The 21,603-nt window shown below is 40.5% G+C and overlaps 1 protein-coding gene across 2 annotated transcripts in view; it reads left to right on the top strand.

The window, feature by feature from the left end:
- Positions 1-21,603, top strand: part of CENPP (centromere protein P) — a 308,525-nt gene that overhangs the window by 70,018 nt on the left and 216,904 nt on the right. The gene's annotated exons all lie outside the window — the stretch shown is intronic.

Below are 21,603 nucleotides of genomic sequence, written 5' to 3'. Positions count from 1 at the left end.
TAGATGTTTTTACAATGCATGTTTGTTTTGGGAGAAATTCTGTGTTAGTAATTTAGGAATTTTTAGTAATTTGCATCAAGGCTTATGATTTAGATATGAAGTAGAAGCACCAGTTTCCTAAATGTCTGTATGTCTTTTTTTGTCCTTTTAATTCTTATATATTTTTGGCAGTCAAGATAAATGGGAACCAGATGACTGACTTTAAAGTTTACGAAGTTGCTTTTTCGAGTCTTTAAAAAAACATACAGCAAAAAAAACATATTTGTCAAAATAAAGTTATATTCCCCTTTTCATTTAGACTACCAGTTTTCTTGGAGGCTCTTGAGAATATACCACTGAGCGTAAAGGGTGAACCTGTTAGGGATGGAGGTGACATATTTTTGTAATTACTTTATTGTTAAGAAACCAGATGTTTGTCGTGAAGCTCTCACTGGGGAAATGAATATTTTTATATGCAACATCTGCTTTTAAATTTCTGCAGTTTATAGCCATTCACCACTCAGAAATGTGACTTATTTTTTAAAAAGAAGTCTGTTGACTTCTTTCTATATGCAAATGAAGTAAAACGGCCTAGCTATGATCTCAGTTGTCATACCATAGTCACATTCCTAGTATGTTATGAAACATAGGCTGGAGTTGGAGCATCTTGAATCAGAATCACTGTTATAACACAAAGTTGAAATAACTTTCAAGCTGAAGTCAGGGATAACCTTTAATGCCTTTGTGGCTGGTAGACTTTGTTGTATTGTCTTGACCTCATAGGTTAATTGGCCGGATTGGGGTCATTAGCATTTTAAGGTAGACTGCTGCTAGTGGACCACTCCATTGTTATCTTCTACAGGGAAATCAATGTTAGGTCTTCAGTAATCAATATGGTGTCTCTTAAAGACCCTCTCCTTTTACTCCACCTTCGCAGTTCACCTTGGTATGCAGATGATCTGCAACAGAAAAAGTATGATGAGCAGAAGCTTAACACAATATCTGTGGAAATTGGACTCTGAATTGGAACAACTGAAAGTAAAAAACATTTATTCCACTGTAGGTTTATGTGCTCACAGTGCACTTGAATCGGAGACTTTTGCTAGCAGTGCAGTTGGGGTGGTGCATGTGCCCTTTACATCTTCATGTTGGCAACTAAGGGATTGAGGGGCAGGACCACCTTGACTCCTTCTCATTTCCATCCCACCAGCTGTGTTAAAGGGTGGAACTTACAGTTCTTCTTCAAACAATAGTCCCTATATGTATTCCACACATGCGTAAGCATGCGCACCATGCGCCCGAGTCCAGAATTTTCTTCAAAGCAGTGTCCATTGACCTGCATGTGCGCAGCAACTCTCCTCATTCGCCCAACTTAGGGTATAAGGCAGTTTGGCTGCCATGTCTCCAGTTCCTTCTTACTACTGCCTTACTACTGAGTTGGAATTGTGTCCTCTGTCTGTTGCAGGACTTGTAAAAATTTAATTAGAAATAATTTATATCTTAAGAATTTTAGTTAGTATATAACTAAATAACACTCCCTCCTCTCCCCTCCCCCCACCCCCTGGTCCTGGGACTATGCCCAGGGTCCTGGTATTCAAACACTGTGTCTCCTGCTCTCGCTCCTTGTCCTTCAGCGATGAGTGTCACCGATGCTTGTTCTGTTTGGGGGAGGCACATAACTCTGCTAAGTGCAGTATCTGCAAATCCTTGGCACCCAGAACTGGAGAGGCCCATGAGCTCTGACTGAAAAGATTCTAAAAGACTCAGGATCCACCCTGTGATCACTGGGGATTTAAACTCCAGTCCCCTAGAGGAAATACTGGAAACAGCCCTTTCAACCACGACTACCCCCTTTGTGTAGCTCAAACTCCCAGCGTCCACCTGAACCTCTTCATAAGTAACAGAGAATTCAGAGGTCCTGTTTCTCGGGTCACTCCACCACTCTAACCTTTCCCAGCCACAACCCAGAGGACATTTTTGATATACATGTCAAGAACCATGTACCACCACCGCTGCCACCTACTTCGCCTCCTATCATCTTTGGAGGCTGTCTCACTTTCTTTGCCCATAGTTGGAACAAGATCACCATGGACAGCTGGGTTCTGGAGATTATCTGTCAGGAATTTCCATAGAGTTTCTCTCCTTCCCTCCTCACAAACCATCTTCCCGATTCCCCTTTGAGGATCCCTTTCACTAATTGATTCTTCAGTAGGAGGCAGAATCCCTGTTACTCTGAGAGGGCGATAGAGAGCATCCCACCTCAGTACCAGGAGAAAGGTTCTACTCACCATATTTCCCAATTACCAAAAAGCAGAGAGGACGGAGACTCATCCTGGATCTTTGGCAGCTCAATGTCTTTATCCAAAAGTTGAAATTCATGATGACACCACTGGTGTGACAGATTTCTGTTACCAGTCTGCCTGAGGCGTCAGGTGATCAGGCTGAGGCCACAGGATCTTTTGGGGAGGAGAAGATGAAACACACCAAGTGTCAAAGTTTTAAAGCTTTATTAATAATAAAATAAAATAACAGCAGAGAGTGATGGGTGCTCCCCACGTCACTCAGAGGAAGGAAGAAAGCGTTAGTGTCCCAAGCCCTAACTCACTTCCATACTCACACAGGCACGATCCGAGGCTGGCCAAGCCTGGGTGTAACATAAGAAGAAGAGCAGGAGGGGTGGACGGGAGTTCTTGCCCTGGGCCCAGGTCGTCTGGGGTCTTCTGCAATCTCTGGCTTGCTTTGGCTTTTGGGACTGTTTTTAAGTCCTGGGAGCCTTTGGGGCTGTTGTCATCCAAGGCCCTCCTTTCCTGGTGCTCTTTGTACCAGTCCTAACCAGCTCGCTGTGGCCTCCTCGGCTTCCCAGAACACACCAGCTCCAGAGACTTTGTCCCCACCTCCCCTGTTGGCTTTCACTGTTTCATTCACTCTCCCTGTTCTCACTGCTATCTCTGCAACGTGGCTCAACTTCATTCTCTTCTTCTCACCGCTTGTAGTGCCCGTGACCTTGGACCAGGGCCAGTGTCTTATCTTCACATGGAGCTAGCTGAAGTGTCGAGTTAACCCGTTTTCTGGTTTTTTCTTCCTTCCGCCTCTTGGCCTCTCACTCCCTGCGAGGGAATCTTCCATTCTGCACTCATACCTTTGATCTCCCCCCCCTCCCTAAAATGCCTTGCGATGCTTACAGCCATGTTAGCAACATACAATGCTGATCTGCTTTCCCAGGGGACTCCCTGAGGGAGGGAGTCTTTGGGCCTGTGACACTGGCAACTATAATCCCCTCCCTTCAGGAGGGAGTGTAGTTTGCAGCTCTCAACATGAAGAATGCATATTTTCCTGTGGACATTCATCCATCATAGAGGAAGGTGCTACATTTAATGGTTGGCCAGCAGCACTACCAGTTCCACATCCTTCATTTTGGACTCTCAACAGCATATAGGGCATCCTGAAAGGTTTTGCTATGGTAGAGTCCCAGATTAGATGTCAGGGATATACAGAATTTCCATATCATGGATTACTGTCTCCTTGTGAGCCAATCCCACCAAGGGGTTATATCAGCAACAATTTCTTCAGCAACTCCTTGCCACCTTAAGTGTTTGCATAAATGAAGACAAATCTGTTTTGTCACCTACAAAGACAATAATTTTATAGGTGCACTGCTGGACTCAATGTCTGTGAGAGCATTCCTCTCCAAAAACAGATTTTATGCGATGACCCACATGATCTCTCTCATCACCTGCAAACCTCAAACCATGGGACATCAGTGCCTTTCCCTTTTAGGCCACACAGCCGCATGTACCTCTGTGACATCTTTCCCACAGCTCCACCTGTGGTGCTTACAAATTTGGTTCCACTTGAACTATTGACTGAGCAGGGATCGTAGACTCCAAAGTCACCGTTCCCTCCAGAATTCTCACCTGGTGAGCCAACCCAAACAGAGCCTCCCATGCCGAGGGCAACCATTTTGATGGATGCCTCCCGTTCAAGATGGGGCTCTCACTTGGACTGCTACACTGCTCTGGTACATGGAGCCCCCAAGAGGCCAGGCTACATATAAACTTACTGGAGCTAAAAGCTATCTGCCTGGCATGCGAGGCCTTTCTTCTCTCAGACACTCACTCCACGGACAGATAATGTCACACAATATCACCACAGTGATATATATATAAACAAATGGAGGAGTGAGGTCTCGTCCCCTCTGCCTGAAGCAATCAGATTTTGGAACGGGTATATCTAGGGGGAGGGATAGCTCAGTGGTTTGAGCATTAGCCTGCTAAGCCTACGGTTGTGAGTTCAATCCTTGCAGGGGGCTATTTGGGGGTTGGTCCTGCTTTGAGCAGGGGGTTGGACTAGATGATCTCCTGAAGTCCCTTCCAACCCTAATAATCTAATCAGAAATCATATCACCATACAGGCCACATCCTCCCAAATGTTTAGAACTTCCTGGCAGACATACTAAGCAGAAGCTTCTCTGAAGACTATGAATGGGTGATCCATAACACAGTCTTAACCACCATATTTGCACGGTGGGGAACTCCACTATGGGACCTCCTGCCTATTAATTTCATTTGGTGACACCTAGTTCTTGTATTATGAGAAGGAGCAAATGCTACTTCCTTATTTACTTTCTCTACACCAATCATTATTTTATAGACCTCAATCTTATCCCTCCTTATTCATCTCTTTTCCTAGCTGAGAAGTCCCAGTTTTATTAATCTCTCCTCAGACGGAAGCTGTTCCATACACCTAATAATTTTTGTTGCCCTTTTCTGAACCTTTTCCAATTCCAATATATCTTTTTTGAGATGGGCCGAAAACATCTACACACTGAATTCAAGATATGGGCATACCATGGATTTATATAGAGACAATATGATATTTTCTATCTTATTGTCTATCCTTTTTCTTAATGATTCACAACATTCTGTTTGCTTTTTTAACCGCTGCTGCACATTGAGTGGATGTTTTCAGGGAGCTATCCACAATGACTCCAAGATCTTTTTCTTGAGGGATAACAGCTAATTTAGACCCTATCATTTTATTTGTATAGTCGGGATTATGTTTTCCAATGTGCATTACTTTTCCCAGTCACCCAGTTTTGAGAGATTATTTTGTGGCTCTTCATAGCCTTTCTGGGACTTAACGATCTTAAATAGTTTTGTATCTGCAAGTTTTGCCACCTTACTGTTTACCGCTTTCTCCAGCTCATTTATGAATATATTGAATAGGACTGGGCCCAGTACAGACCCCTGGGAACACCACTCTCTACATTCTGAAAACTGACCATTTGTTCTTGAAAATCTAAGTACGCTATATCCACTGGATCCCCCTTGTCCATATGCTTGTTGACCCCTTCAGAGAATTCTAGTAGATTAATGAGGCATGATTTCCCCTTACAAAAACCACGTTGACTCTTCCCCAACAAATTATGTTCATCTATGTGTCTGACAATTTTGTTCTTTACTATAGTTTCAACCGGTTTGTCCGATATTGAAGGCAGGCTTTCCAGCCTGTGATTGCTGGGATCACCTCTGGAGCCCTTTAAAAAAATTGGCATGATATTATTCACACAATTCCATTTCACAGAACCCCTAAAGCTGTCCACATGCCCTCCTATCAAGGTCTTGTATTTCAGATCTCCTAACTCAGGACGGGGGAAAGTCAAGCGCTCCAACCCAAGCCCACTCCACCTCAAGACCTGGCGTTTGGATGGATGATGGACATAGAATGCTCATGCTCCACCTCTGTTCAGGAAATCCTGACCCAAAGCAGGAAGGATTTTATTAGACTCTGCTATCTAGCTAAATGGCAGTGCTTTTCAGCCTGGACGCATTGCTACTAGCATGCACTTGATACCGTGGTCATTGAAGTTATCTTAGACTGTTTTCTCTTCTTAAAGACCTCAGATTTTGCCCTCAGTTCATTGTGAGTACACTTAACCGCAATTAGTGCCTTCCTCTCCCCGATGGAAAGATGTTGTATCTTCACACTCCTAACCATGGCTCGATTTATGAAGAGCTTGATCAGAACCTTCCCACCCGTCATTAAACTTATGCCTCAATGGCACCTTAACCATGTACTTTCAGCACTCACAGGCCTACCATTTGAACTACTGGTGAAATGTGCCATGACCCACCTGTCCATGAAGGTTACATTCTTAGTAGCCATCACTTCAGTGAAAAGGATCAGTGTGCTGGGAGCCATAAGGACAGACTCTCTTTACACAGTATTTCACAGGGAGGCTTCCTTTAGGTTACACCCCACATTCCTTTGTCAGAGGTCCACATCAGTCAGTCAGCACACTTGCCTGTATTCTTCCAAAACCCCCATGCTTCCACTGCAATATATCTGCAGATTAGCAACTTGGAGGTCCATCCATACTTTCATGTCACATTACGCTCTAACTCAAGTAGCAACAGTTCAGAGGAACAGTTCTAGGATATAAAATACTGTATGCTAAGGGCTTCAACTCAAAGTATTAGATATCAATATTAGACATATCTTCTGTGTTCTTCTGGAAAAATTTCTAGGAGTGCTAAGACTGTAGGCAGTTCAGGGATTAGATATGCTGAGTTTTTTGGGGGAATGTATCATCTAGCTATACTGGAAGAATGATAGGAGACATTTGACATGGGTTTTATTAGACCACATCTTTATTATTTGATGTCTGGGACTACCCGGCAGATAAAAGTGTACCATGCGGGTACCCCTATGTTTATTCTGTAACTACCTTTTTCCATTCAAGTCCCTCCAGCAGATTTATTGCCAGGACCGTACCATAACTGGCGGGGAGTCCACCAGCTCCCCCTCCCCCTCTTTTCCATCTAGGTCCCTCTAGCAAATTTATTGCTGGGACCTTCACACCCGGGGGCTCCCACCAGCGTCCCCTCTTTTTCCATCCAGGTTACTCTAGCAAATCCATTGCCGGGACCTTACCATCCACCCCCCTCGTAGGAGGGTTAAGGTGGGCTATAAGAATGGGGGGGGGGCGGAGGCGGGATTGGCTCCCTGTTGTACCAATCATAGGAGTCCCCAACCACCCCCCATATTCATTCCTTTAATGAACACCTCTTTTTAAGTCCTTTTGCCAGCCATTTATCTAGTCACAGTATAACTTTCCTATGGAGTACCTGCACTGGATATCTGCCTTACACTTAAATAAGGAGTTGCGACATATAACCTACTGCCTTCATGCCGTGTATGTAGAGAGCTCTTCCTGAACCCACTGTGGGGAAGGCAAAAAAAACCCAAGTATACCCAAACCAATATGGTGGTAAGGAAAAAATTCCTTTCCACCTCCCCTAAAAAATGGATGGCTAGCATAATGCCCACAGCAGATCTTGACCAAACCTGGTATTTTACCAAATAAAGGGAAGGGAAGGAGGTTCCTGCGTCAGACTACTCTGTGTAAAAGGAAGCTTCAGGTGCAGGGCTGCCCCTCTTAAACTCTGCATTCCTAGTCAGCGATGACACTGTCCCCTTTGCAACAGTTTTCATCTCCTTCCTCCCCCAGCCATAAAGCACTGTTCCCTTCATTCTGCCAGCCAGCCAGATACCTCCTGCTTAAAGGTGCAGGGCATTTATTTACATAACAATCTCATTGAAGATATGGAGATGAGGAAGGGATGTTAAAGTGGAGGTCTTGGCCTAAGAAAGCTCTAATTTTCTCTGATCAGGAAGCTATTTAATTTCTAGGTTTCTGGGCATCTTTCTAATCCATGCTCATGAGGAGGCTCTTTAATGTTCGAAGATCTTAACAGACCTTTGCAGAATACCATTCAAGTGGTCATTAATCAATAAGACCACAGTTAGAGTAGCAATTGGGGCTGTTGATGAGCAGAAAATTGCTTGTGTATGCTCTCAGTTGCTGCTCCAAGTAGACATAATATGCTCATGAACAGCTCTCTATGCAGTCTGTTTGAAGATGCAGTTTTGACATTTTATTTGATCACTTATCATTTGTCGTGATGACAACAAAACTTTGTGAGTTTTCTCCAGGTTCTGTACGCCTCTGCAGAGAGTTTGGTCAGGCTCAGCAGAACCCTGACTGAAGCAGTCAGCTTTGGACCAGGGGTACGTCAGGGGTGTCCACTGTCAGGCCAGCTGTATACTTTAGCGATCGAGCCCTTCCTCTGTCTCCTCTGCTGGAGGCTGACGGAATTGGTGCTTTGAGAGCTGTAGTTGCGGCTGTACGCTGTCGATGTATGCTGATGACATACTTCTCATGGTCCAGGCTCCAGGTGACCTAGTGCAGGTGGAGGCCTACCTGGTGATCTAGGTCTGGCCTGATGATTGGGGATGGGTGGCAGATGAGCTCTCTCCCACCCATGCTTGAAGCCATTTGGTGGAGCGTGGGTCCACTGCTTTACCTTATCACCCTCCTCTTGGGATTTCCTTGAGCAGGTCCTGTGAAAGGGTGCTCCTCACCTGCCCTTCAGCCCAGGCCCTCCAGACTTTTTCATTGGGCCCCTGCCCCACGAGCCCCGTCAACCGCCTCCCTTTCATAACTCAAGCTGGCTGCATGCCCTGGAGCCAGTTTATTTCCAAACTGTGCCAAGAGAACAACTTTACACGCTCGTGCTCCACATGTTTCACTTTCTCACCCTTGTTTCCCACCCCGATACCAAGTGGCGGGACCTACTACCACCTGCAGAGGGTGAGGAACCTCAGTGGGCCAGCCTATATTCCACCCTGGTTCCATGGCTTGCCTGGGATATCAGTTGGCGACTTCTTCAATGGAGCCGTGAGCACAAGTGTGTACCTGGCGCGGTTCACCCCATCGCTGATGCCTGCCCCTTTTGTGGCATGAGGGGAAACCCTGGTACATGCCTATCTAGAATGCACCAGGTTGCAGCCCCTATTTTGGCTCTTCCAGAACCTCCTATTGAGGTTCTGGCTGCACTTCTCCCCAGACCTTTTCATATTTGCGCAGCCTGTCCATGGCCCCATGAAGTTGCGAGATCTTCTCATCAACCTCCTCCTGGCATTAGCCAAAGTGGCTATCTATAATCCCAGGAGGAGGATATTTGATGAGGAGGTGCTCTGTAACTGTGGGGCCTATCTCCATTCCTCCCTTGTCTCATGTCTCCAGGCAGAGTTCCTGTGGGCAGTGTTCACTGGCTCCCTAGACAGCTTTGAGGAGCACTGGGTGCTGTCCGGGGTTCTGTGCTCAGTGTCTCCTTCTGGATTCCTAGTTTTGAACCAGTAATCTTTACTCCCTGCCCTGTATTTCTTAGTTGTCCCCTGTATTTAGCTGAGTCCTGGGTCCAGTGGCTCCTCCTACATGGCTGGGCGAGGGGCCTTTAGAAGCAGGCTGCTTGTGAATACTATGGGTAACCTAAGGAGACCTGGAAAATCTACAAGAAGCAATAAATACTCTGCATTTATCTGCAAGTTCAGAATTTTTTCACCTGGTCTTTGTTAGAGCTGACTTAGTAAATTGTTTGATCAGTCGTTATTTGCACTGCTCTGGACACAGTTGGTTATAAAAGTAGAATGTGGGTTCCTTCCTGCAGATCTGAACAAACTTAATGATTGCTGTCTAATTGACCAAAGCTTTGTGAAGAAAATCTTCAGAAGGTAACTAAGAAGCTATGCTATACAAGGTGAATAAAGTTAAATGATTTAGAATTAAAAATAAAACCAGATTTTTTTATTTACATCAGATTTTTTTTTAAATTTATGTTAAATACAGGTATAGTTAAAATAAATATTTAAAATTAAATTTGAAATCTACAGTCTGTGTTAAGGTCTAAACTTATAATAAGTCAACACAATCTTTTAAATTAAATACAAAAAACAATATTAAGAAGAACATAATTGCTGCCAAGTTTTCAAGAAAGTCAAACCACTGAACTGGTGGAAGTCACAGGTCAAGTACCTGGATCCAGAGTTTGATGTACTAAACCAGCTTTTGACAACAGAGGAAATATTTTCTTCATTTCAGTTGATTCAGCTAATTCAGTACCATAACTAGTTTATTCAAAGTTAAGAGACCCAACCTGGGAGTTGAAAAAATAGGAAAGCTTGTTTTCTTCTTCCAATCCATGAATAAAAACTTAGTGTGAGAGTGAAATCGGAAAAAACCAAAACAAACAAACAAAAAAAGCACCCAATTTAGTGTAAAACCTATACTTAGTTAGAAATCAACATGTTTTAATGGTTATTAAATGGTTTAATGATTTCCTTTGGGAAAATAACTAAGAAGTACAAATGTAAAACACAATTAAAATCAAGTATTTAAGTCAAGGATTCCTGCTTACTGAATTAATTCATGATAAAAATTGGTTATTTAAATCAATTCACCCTGTGCAAGTCTAAATTGCCAGCTGTCACAATTATTCACAAATTGAGGGTATGCAGCTTCCTTCAAAAATCTCAAAACCTCTCACACACACACACACAATGTATTTTTTAAACTGGTCACATTTTTGAGGGGTCTGATTCCTGTTTTCTGAATGCTTGGGGTTGGCAATATTAGAGTCATGGAATTTTCTTTTACTTCAGTGACTCGGATTCCTGTCAAAGAGCCAACTATCTTCATTTAGGAGATAACAGAATTGGTTAGTTCTACGTAGAATTTCTGTAGGTAGAAGACCACAGCAGATACCCTATATAATTTATTCCTTTAAACAATTTATTAATCCCAATTCATATTTGAAGCCCACCACTGTAGCAGACCTTTGTGAAGTTTTGGTCCAACATGTGATGTCACCAATGATGGCAGCAATTCATATAGGAGGACGGGGATTTTATCCTAAAACCACCCCAGACTCATGTATACTTGTGTGTTTATTAGCTTTATATTATGGTAATATTTATTCCTGTTTTTTAACCATGTGTTAGAAGATTTGTTGCACTTCACTTAGAACTCTTTTAAAAAAAATTTTCTAGCTGCTTAAAGACCTTGGCTTTCATCTTGTACACATTCTGTAAAGGATAATATTGGCAAATACTGCAGTTAGAACAACATTGTACTGGGAAGGAAGAAGTGTAGATTATTACTTAGTTTCTTCGTGCTTGATAGACACTGAGTCATTCATGCAATACATACACAAATAAATCTACTGTATTCTGTTAGATCCACTCATAAACTTGTGGGATAGCCCTAGGAACATACAGTATCAATACCATTTAGTTGAAGCAGGTCACTGAAATTTGACACCTTACTAAGTTCATACATTTGGCATAAAACATTAAACCTCACTCAGCATCCCTTTTATATGAATTTTTGTGAGTAATTGCAGAAGTTATTAAAATAACATGATTTTGTCATAGCAGCTGGCCAGTGATATGGTTTGGAAACGGCAATGCATATGACAGTAGACACTTTGGATATAAGTACTATACTTAATCAGAATAACTAGTGTAAAGTATTACGTAAACAATGAAATGCTCAAGTACTTCAGAAGATTAAGATGCTAAATGTACTAGAACTGAACTCATAATGTTGTTTTTTAGAAATCAGCTTAAGCATGCTTCTTCGTTCCTTTCTGTTTTTTGCTTCTGAAATACAGCTTCTTCTTCCAATGGTTGTTCATGTCCATTCAAAGTAGATGTTGGAATGGACATGAACAACACATCTCGAAGAGCAACAGTACTAAAAGGTGGATAACCGTTTTTTCTTCTTCAAGTGGTTGTTCAAGTCCATTCCAACACCTACTTTGAATGGACATAAACAACACATCTCGAAGAACAACAGTTACTAAAGGTGGGTAACCGTTTTTTCCCCCTCATTAACAGTGTTGGTGGTCTGATTAGTTCAAGCCTTAGTTCTTATTTCCAAATCTCTGTAATGCTGAAGTTATCCTTCTACCACATAAGAAAAACCAAAATTGCAATATTTACCAACCAACCTTCCCCCCCAAGTTTGTAAGTTTTTTTTCCAGATGCACAGTTTAATCTTGCTAAATTCACTACTGTAGTGTTTATTGATTGGCATTCCAAATGTTTTTATTAATACATTGATAAAATATACAGCAGATAGAATTTTAATTAGATTAGATGTTGGAATATATATGGACCAGCTTAGTCCATTTATGCTGGTTATTTTGTTTTTGTGCTTGTTATAAGGTGTTTTTATTCATTTACATAGCTCTTTACAAATTAGGACCAAGTTAGTAAAGGACCATTAGTTGTCTGAATTATTACCAAAATGCTGACAAGATGGTAGCAAAGTTGTGGATGGTTCGATTACTGGAACAACAGCACAGATGATCCCCAAACCAATATATGTTCAGATGCAAGTTTGTTTTGTGAAAGTTTCTTCAAAGTCTGAAATGTTTATATAGAAGATAAAGGAAGACAATCAAACAATATATGAAAAGTGTTATATACCATACAAATAGTCTGTAAAAGTGTATATGCACAGTAGCATATATAGTGGATAACCAAAACAATCTGTGGGAACAATAGCCTATGTCTCCCTCAGAAAGCAATCACAAAGGAACCTTTCTTTGGAAAAGGAACCTCTTCTTGGAAAAGGAAGATGGGTGGCAAATATAAATATAATGAAAAATTATGGAGAACCTAGAGGTCAAGTTTTCTGTGGAGGCCCTATACCTTTAGAATGCTAGTCCCCCTTACTCCCTTTGTCTGAAGTAGCCTGAGTCCAGGACTTTCAGGGCATGCTGCAAAACTCATCTTTTTACAAGCAATTTTGAGAATTCACGGAGAAAAGGAGGGAATTGTTGGAGGACAAGGGTGATTTGAGATTCGAAGGTGCTGGGCTTGCTGATTGTACGTTTTGTTGAATTATACTGATGAACCTAAGTTATATTGGGGTACTATCTGTGATATATATTTACGTAATGGCTACAGTGCCTAGAGCGTATAGGCAGGCATCTTTTTTTAACATTTTGTAAATCCAAATAAATATTAATGCTAATTAAGTATAGATATGTCTATACTGCAATTAGACACCTGCGGCTGGCCTCAACCAGCTGGCTCAGCCTCGGGGTAAGGGGCTGTTTAATTGTAGTATAGATGTTCAGGTTCAGGCTGCAGCCCAGGCTCTAGGAACCTGCGAGGTGGGAGGGTTCTAGAGCTTAGACAGCAATCCGAGCCTGTACGTCTACACCACAGTTAAACATCCCCTTAGGCTTAGCTCCGTGAACCTGAGTCAGCTGGCATGGGCCAACCGCAGCTGTCAAATTGAAGTGTAGACATACCCTTTGTCATTCTTCTGAAGGAACAGCTTCCCATTGAGCTCCTAAAGCATTGCCACTAGTGGTAACACTTAAAAGGTCTGTTTATACAAGTTTTGAAATGAAACGTTTCCTGTATAGTGCTGTAGCAGTTGATTGGATTTTATTACTTTGTAGTGGGGTCTCACTTCCCTCACACTTTGCCTGGCTAGCACCAGGTGAAGATTCAGCCCAGATACAGTAACTCTTCACTTAGTCATCTCGGTCAACATTGTTTTGTTGTTACGTTGCTGATCAATTAGGGAACATGCTCATTTAAAGTTGCACAATGCTCCCTTCTAACCTTGTTTGGCAACCGCCTTGCTTTGTCCACTGCTTGCAGAAAGAGCAGCCCGTTGCAGCTAGCTGGTGGGGGCTTGGAACCAGAGTGGACTGGCAGCCCCCCATTAGCTCTCCACTCCCCTAAGTTTCCTGTGCAGCAGCTGCCCAGTAGGCTACCACCTGCTGGCAGTTCAGTTGGCCCTCCCGCCACTGCCATATGCTGCTCCTGCCCTCTGCCTTGGAGCTGCTTCCCAAGCCTCCTGCTTGTTGTGAGGGGGAGAGGGGAGAAGGGGGCTAATGTCAAGGTGTCCCCCTTCCCTCTGTTCCTGCACCCCGCTTACCCCATCTCTATAGAGCAGGGGGAACACACGACAGGGCTCAGGACAGAGGGCGCTTCCTGACAGCAGTTGCATCTCAGCTTGCTGATAAACTTTACAAGGCAGTGTACTTAGAGTGGGGTCAGTGTACTTAAAAGGGAAATGTACATCTCTCTCTCACACACACACACACGGTGTGTGTCTCTGTCTCTATCTGCCATGCTGTCTCCCCTCACTCCATTCGTGCTGCCTTGTAGTTTGTGAGGCTACATTAAAAATGAGTTAACCTTTGAGGATTCAGCCAATTGCTAGTTCATCATTTAGCAGTAAGGCATTCCCTGGGAAATATCCCACCCTCTGACTTCACCACATCAACCAAGCTTCACAATCATCATTGCTGTGTACAGTAAATTGTTTGTTTAAAATTTAAACAAACTTGGATTTGCTTAACTTTGTTTCATTTGAAAATTGGATTTGCTTAACTTTGTTTCACTTAAAGTCACATTTTTCAGGAACATAACTACAATATTAAGTGAGGAGTTACTGTACATTGATTCAGTTGAAGATTTTTGGTTTCAAGCCATCATTAGAGTATTTTAAAGAATGAATTCCCCTCAGAGGAGAAAGATGGAGAGGAATAGTCATGCAGTATGGGGTCTGGTGGAAGAAGAAGATAGGATGGTTGAGCTGAATGCACAAAGAGAGACACCTATGTTGATAAAAGCCAATTAGGAATAAAACAGGCTCTCTAGAGAATGTTTCCTATGGCTTTTCCAACCAAGAGATTATGAAAGTGCTTAGGGAGGATTCTGAAGGTTATTTAATGCCAAAATTGTTGTCAGTTCTTATGGGACTGCAAGCCTGTCTTCCCTTGTAAAATCTGCTTGGATGAAAGCAAATTTAAATTGAAGTGAATATTATATGGTTTAAGGGTAAGATGAATGTCTTTATCACAGCACCTTCAAGTGTTATCACGCTCTGCAGACAGCAGAACTCTTTCCTGTTAGATTTCCATCTAGATACATCTTTGCATATATTGTCCAGTTTCCTGCCTTTGTAATCTCTGTAGTTACTTCAAATCTAGTTTTTGCTGCTTCCTGTTCTACCTCTGATGTAAGGGCAAGCATTTCATTCTACAGTATACACCTTTCGCCCGACATAACGCTGTCCTCGGGAGCCAAAGAAATCTTACCGCATTATATCAAACTTGCTTTGATCTGCTGGAGCATGCAGCCCCTCCACCCCCAAATGCTGCTTTACTGCATTATATCTGAATTCATGTTATATCAGGTCGCGTTATATCGGGGTAGAGGTGTGCTTAGTAAAGCAATGTCATCAGTATAGTCAAGGTAGTGTAATTAGTCTCCACTAACCTATTTTACACCATCCATGATGCCTTTTGTCGCTCACTTCATCACCCAGTCTATTACTAATGCAAAGAGAATTGGTAATAGCACACACTTTTTGTCTAACTCCAGGCACAATATGGAACCATTCACCTCACTCAGCCAGGCATCTACGCGTCTATTTCCATTGTATAAACTCCTTATTATGTTGCTAGCTTGTCTGGTATCCCATAGCTTCTAGCAGTATTCCACAGGGTCTCTCTCTGAACACTGTTGAACACTTTCTAAATGTTAATTAAGATGAGTTTTTGCCAAACAGTAGCTTTTTCAGTGATCTGTCAGAGTGAATATCTGTTCACGACGTGATCTATCTCAATGGAACCCAGCTGTTTTTCTTGTAATATTTCATCCATTGCCCTTTTCATTCTATTCAGCATAACAGTAACCAATACTTTGCCCAGGACTGGTAGCAGTACTATCCCTCCAGTTAATGCGCTAAGAACATCCTTTTTTGGCAATGCCATGAGAATACCTTCTTTCCAATGCTATGGCGCTACTTTCACCATATTTTGTTACAGTTTTATTAGCCGCTTAATCAGAATTTGGCCTCCCACTGTTAACACCTCTACTTGAATTCTGTCAACCCCAGGAACTTTCCTGTGTTGTAGGGCTTTGATGGCTGCTTTAATTTCATCAGGTGTTATTTGTCCATCTTCTATTTCTAATTTGAAATTGGCTCTTCTCTTGAATCTGTGAATGATTGTCAGCTCTGGACAGTTATATGGAGTGGAAATGTGCTTTTCATCGTCTCGCATGTTCTTCATGGATTTTTAACATCTGTCGATGAGAGTCCTAGAAAGGCCTGAGCCCTGTGAAAGTCTGTTTTTCCTGTGAGATCATTTGCTATTCTATAGAGCTGGTTGAAATCTCTCCTCTGTGCTGCTGCTTCTGCCTCTGCAGTCTTTTCCTAGCATTTCTATCTTGTATGTCTGATTTTATTTATATTATCTTATATTCCTACAAGATTAGGAAAAGCAAACAGCACTTTTGGAAAGATTAACAACATCTCGTCAAACATAGGTCTCCACTTCAAACTAAAGGCTAGATTATATTATTTGATTGTACTGAGCATACTACTATATGGTGCAGAGGCTTGGCCAATGAAAGCGGTTAACAAAAAGAAATTGAAGGCTGCCTATCCCAGAAGGCTGAGTAAGATATTACAAATTCAGTGTAAAGACAAAATAACAAATGCAAGAGAAGGGAGCTCACAGAGCAGAACATATTAGAAGATATCATTAAAGAAGGCTCTGATGGTTGAGACATGTTCAGTGTATGGAAGATGAGACACAAGCTGACCAAGCATTGAATTAGGTACTGGAGGGAGGAAAGAGAAAGCGAGGAAGGCTAAGAAAGAACTGGTGGAAGACAGTAACAGAGAGTATTGAATTCACTGGCATAACCTGGGAAGAAGTACCACAATTATTGTGATTGTAATCATTGGAGGAACTGGACTTCTTGATGTGTCAATGGCACAGGAGGAGCTAAGGAGGAACTTATAAAGTACAAGTTCCAGGGGATGTGATAAACTGATCTCCCAAATAGATAATTTATGTCTTTTAACGAAGTCAGAAAAAGATCCAAAAAGATCTGCAAGAAATAAGGATACACAATAAAGGAGTTACATATGTAAGCTTCTCAGCAGATAAATTGGAAATATTTCCACGGTTCAATGAAATAGTATAGTTTTGGATTACCAAAAGGGCCAAAATTTTGGAAACTGATAGGCAGCTGCAACAAGGCCCCATGACTGAGTGAATACCCTGCAAAAGTTTCTGGTTCCAGATTTTTTGAAAGCTGTAGACATTACTGATTGAATGTCAAGAAAAGAAAAAAAAACTTGACTTTGTTTATGTTGCAAATAGATACATTACTTTTAGGTGCTCCTACAGCATACAAGCCCGAGATAGCCGGAAATAAAACAATGTTCTGCCATTCCCCTACAGACCTTCACCCAAAACATGCTTTTAAATGGATAAACTAGTTTTGTATTGGTTGTTATGTTCTGAATTTACTTGTAATTGTCATGTCAATCAACCGTCTATTTAATTGTTTAAAAAAATTACTAACAACTTTCTTCTTTAAAAAGCTTTGTTTCCTTCCTGTGTTCACTCCACTTATTTATAACCATAAATTAATTTGACATCTTTTCCTTTGTTGCCTTTAGTGTCTCATTCATAAGAACATAAGAACCGCCCTATTGGGTCAGACCAAAGTCCATCTAACCCAATATCCTATCTTCCGAGAGTGGCCAATGCCAAGTGTCCCAGAGGGAATGAATAGACCAGGTAATCATCAAGTGAGCCATCTCCTGTCACCCATTCCCAAATTCTGGCTAACAGAGGCTAGGGACATCATCTCCGCCCATCCTGGCTAATAGCGATTAATGGACCTATCCTCCATGAATTTATCTAGTTCTTTTTTGAACGTTGGTATAGTCTTGGCTATCACAATATCCTCTGGCAAAGAGTTCCACAGGTTGACTGTGTGTTGTGTGAAGAAATACTTGCTTTTGTTTGTTTTAAACCTGCTGCCTATTAATTTCATTTGGTGACCCCCTAGTTCTTGTGTTATGAGAAGGAGTAAATAACATTTCCTTATTTACTTTCTCCACACCAATCATTATTTTATAGACCTCAATCATATCCCCCCTTAGTCATCTCTTTTCCAAGATGAAAAGTCCCAGTCTTATTAATCTCTCTTCATAGGGAAGCCATTCCATACCTCTAATCATTTTTGTTGCCCTTTTCTGAACCTTTTCCAATTCCAATATATCTTTTTTGAGATGGGACGACCAGATTTGTATGCAGTATTCAAGATGTGGACATGCCTTTATATAAATACATGGTAATATATTTTCTGTCTTATTATCTATCTCTTTCTTCGTGATTCACAACATTCCGTTCACATTTTTGACCGCTGCTGCACATTGAGTTGATGTTTTCAGCGAACTATCCACAATGACTCCAAGTTCTCTTTCTTGAGTGATAACAGCTAATTTAGACCCCATCATTTTATTTGTATAGTTGGGATTATGTTTTCCAATGTGCATTACGTTGCATTTATCAACATTGAATTTCATCTGCCATTTTGTTGCCCATTCACCCAGTTTTGAGAGATTCTTTTTTAGCTCTTCACAGTCTTCCTGGGAATTAACTATCTTGACTAGTTTTGTATTATCTGCAAATTTTTCCACCTCACTTTTTACCACTTTCTCCAGCTCATTTATGAATATGTTGAATAGGACTGGGCCCAGTACAGACCCCTGGGGGACACCAGTATTTACGTCTCTCTATTCCGAAAACTGACCATTTATTCCTAACCTTTGTTTCCTATCTTTTAACCAGTTACTCATCCATGAGAGGACCTTGCCTCTTATCCCATGACAGCTTACTTTGCTTAAGAGCTTTTGGTGAGGGACCTTGTCAAAAGCTTTCTGAAAATCTAAGTACACTATATCCACTGGATCCTCCTTGTCCACATACTTGTTGACCCCCTCAAAGAATTCTAGTAGATTAGTGAGGCATGATTTCCACATTGACTCTTCCTCAACAAATTATGTTCATCTATGTGTCTGACAATTTTGTTCTTTACTATAGTTTCAATCAGTTTGCCCTGTACTGAAGTCAGATTTACAGGTGTGTAATTGCCGAGATCACTTCTGGAGGCCCTTTTTAAAAATTAGCTATCCTCCAGTTATTTGGTAGAAATCTGATATAAATGATAGGTTACAGACGATAGTTAGTAGTTCTGCAATTTCACATTTGAGTTCCTTCAGAACTCTTGGGTGAATACCATCTGGTGTTTTCCTTACATTTTGTTTTTCACCTCCTGCCCTATATTTTCTTTTCCCAGTCTCTTCTTTGCTTGAAAAGGGATAATTTCCTTTCCACATCCTCAACCCTGACATGTGAGATGCTACAGTATTTCCATATACTGACAATAAAAATGAAGTTGGAATAATGTCACTAGTCCTGGTGATGTCACAGGAATATAAGATTTGCTTTACTTGTCTATTTAGCCTGTCTTCCTGAGTCTTGTATGACCCATGTCTGATGAGTTGGAGGAAGAGGAAAATTCCAAGAATGCTCTTAAAAAAAATTATGCAGTGCTTCATGTGTAGAAGGAGTCAATTCCTGTTTCCTCTAGGTCATGAATGTATGCCCTGAACTGTGAGTTTATATTATCTTTTATTTACCTTCTAACTTGTCTAGGTCACTAAAGTTTTAAAAATTTAGTACAATAACTTTTGAGAAGAGAATAGTAAATGCACACTTTATCATATATTTGTGTGTATGTGTATTACAGTAGATATGTAAAATCTCCATAAGTGTCAAAGTTAATGTTCTCACATTAGTAATGTAAAGAAGTTGTTAGCTGCTTGGAAGCAGCTTTGGGATTCAATCTGGTGCAAACTCACTACAGGTTCCTTTCATGTTCTTCGTGCAGGAAATTTCTTTATTTATTTGCTTGCAGAGTACAATTTAAAAACAAATATAAAAAGGAAACTGATTCAAGTTATTACATATTTCAGTGGAATGTGAATATATGAAAAGCAATCAGAAAAGTTGAAATAAAAAACATCTGTTGGATGTAAAGGAAATTCTTTCCTATGTTACTTTAATATATCAAGATATTGAAGTAAATGTTACAAAAACTAACGCTTAATCGTTTTAGAAGGACTTTAAAAGAATCTGAATGTTTTCATGACTAAAGGAAAGAATGGAGACTGTAAAAAATAAGTTAATTTTGTTTTTTTACTGCAACAGTGTTCACGAACAATTGTTACAAAATTTCTATATTAGTCATTTTTGCTTCTAGTTTTAAGAACTTTGTTCCGGTAAAAACATTGCTTGAAAATTTCATGTTTTTGCTTTAATTGGTTCAATACATTTAACTGACTACAGGTTATGAACATTTTCTAAAAATACGCCATAATAAAGTCAAACTTGCTGTACTGTTGAATAATAATGAAAAATAATTACCTATCCATTATAAATCTTAAAGCATTTTACAAATGTGGTAAAGTATCATTATGCCGCTCATGTGATTGAAATGAATAAAGCATAAATCTGCCCAAAGCTAGAAGCAGAGCCCAATTCTCTTGGTTGCTAGTCGCATGTATCCTCCACATCATGCAACAGCTGCCTGCAGTTACTAGAGTGAAACCTCCTGAAGAAGCCCTGTGATGGCTTTTATTATTTGTTGACTGTTATAACAGGTAGCATTGTAATGCAGATTTTGTTTTACACTTTAATTTTTAGCTGGTTTGTGTGTGTGTGTGTGTGTGTGTGTTTTTAAATAAACTCACATAACCCTCTGAGCAAACTAAAACACTAAAGGCAAATGTTGTATCAGCAGCAGAAGTCAGCTATTTGAATGCTACTTTTAGACGTTTCTTTTGCAGTCATTTGTGAGTAAACAAAAGCTTTTCTTTCCTGGTCATCTTTTCTTGTTGTTAACTATACATGTCATGTTGCTGGATAGGTCACTGGGTTGTCACAAAATCTAGTGTAATATATAGTGAAAAAAAAAGAATGCTTGAAGGGAATACAAATTTAATACTTGTGAAGACAAATAAAATTAGCAGGTGGTCACAGGGAATATATTTCACTGTATATATTCTCAAGAGAAGAAGCATATGCTAATACTGAGAAGCCATGTCAACATGTTATTAGTTGACAATCTCTTGAATTTGTAGTATCCAGCTATGCACACTTTTTAATATCCAAAATTCAATTTATATTTACTGTTGGATTTACTGTAGGTATAAACACAAAATTGAAACTAAGTTTCACGTTAGTCTTAAAGTGTCAGCAGTTTGAGGAAGCATGTACAATGTTTCTAACTATGCTATATTTAAGTGGTCTTAATGTTCGTTAAAAGCTGTGATCAAGATTTAAAAAATGGCTGCCTAAATTGAGACTCATATTTTAAAAATAGTAGTCTAAATTTATAATGTATTATAGAAAAAGAGAAAAGTCATGCTATAGTGTTTTCCTGAAACACAACAAGAAGTATGAAATGATTAATTCCATTTAAATTGAAATAATGGATAGCTAGAACATAAATATTTTTGATGTATGGAGTTTTGTTAAATAACAACCAAAAACATATCTCAAAGATCTGGACACTGAATCACTTGATGCCCACAATAACTGATCAACTGAAGCCTGTTTTTATAAAGGAGATGCACTGGTAGATTTACAAGCAAAATATATTGTGTATCTTTATACAATTCACAGGGCATTGTAAAAAAAAAACAAAAAAAACTTATTAGATTAAAATTTTCTAAAGTTTTAAAACAAATATGTCTATTATGCATCTAGTTGAAAATGAAAGTACAGACACATATGACATATGAAATCACAGAGGTGTCTGAAAAATTAAAAAGGCATAAAAACACAGCTGTATAGTTTAAACAGGGCTGAAAGTAAA

The sequence above is a fragment of the Gopherus evgoodei genome, chromosome 7 (assembly GCF_007399415.2).
Source record: "Gopherus evgoodei ecotype Sinaloan lineage chromosome 7, rGopEvg1_v1.p, whole genome shotgun sequence".
In the NCBI taxonomy this organism is placed as follows: Eukaryota; Metazoa; Chordata; order Testudines; family Testudinidae; genus Gopherus; species Gopherus evgoodei.
This window is presented reverse-complemented; position numbering and strand designations above follow the sequence as displayed.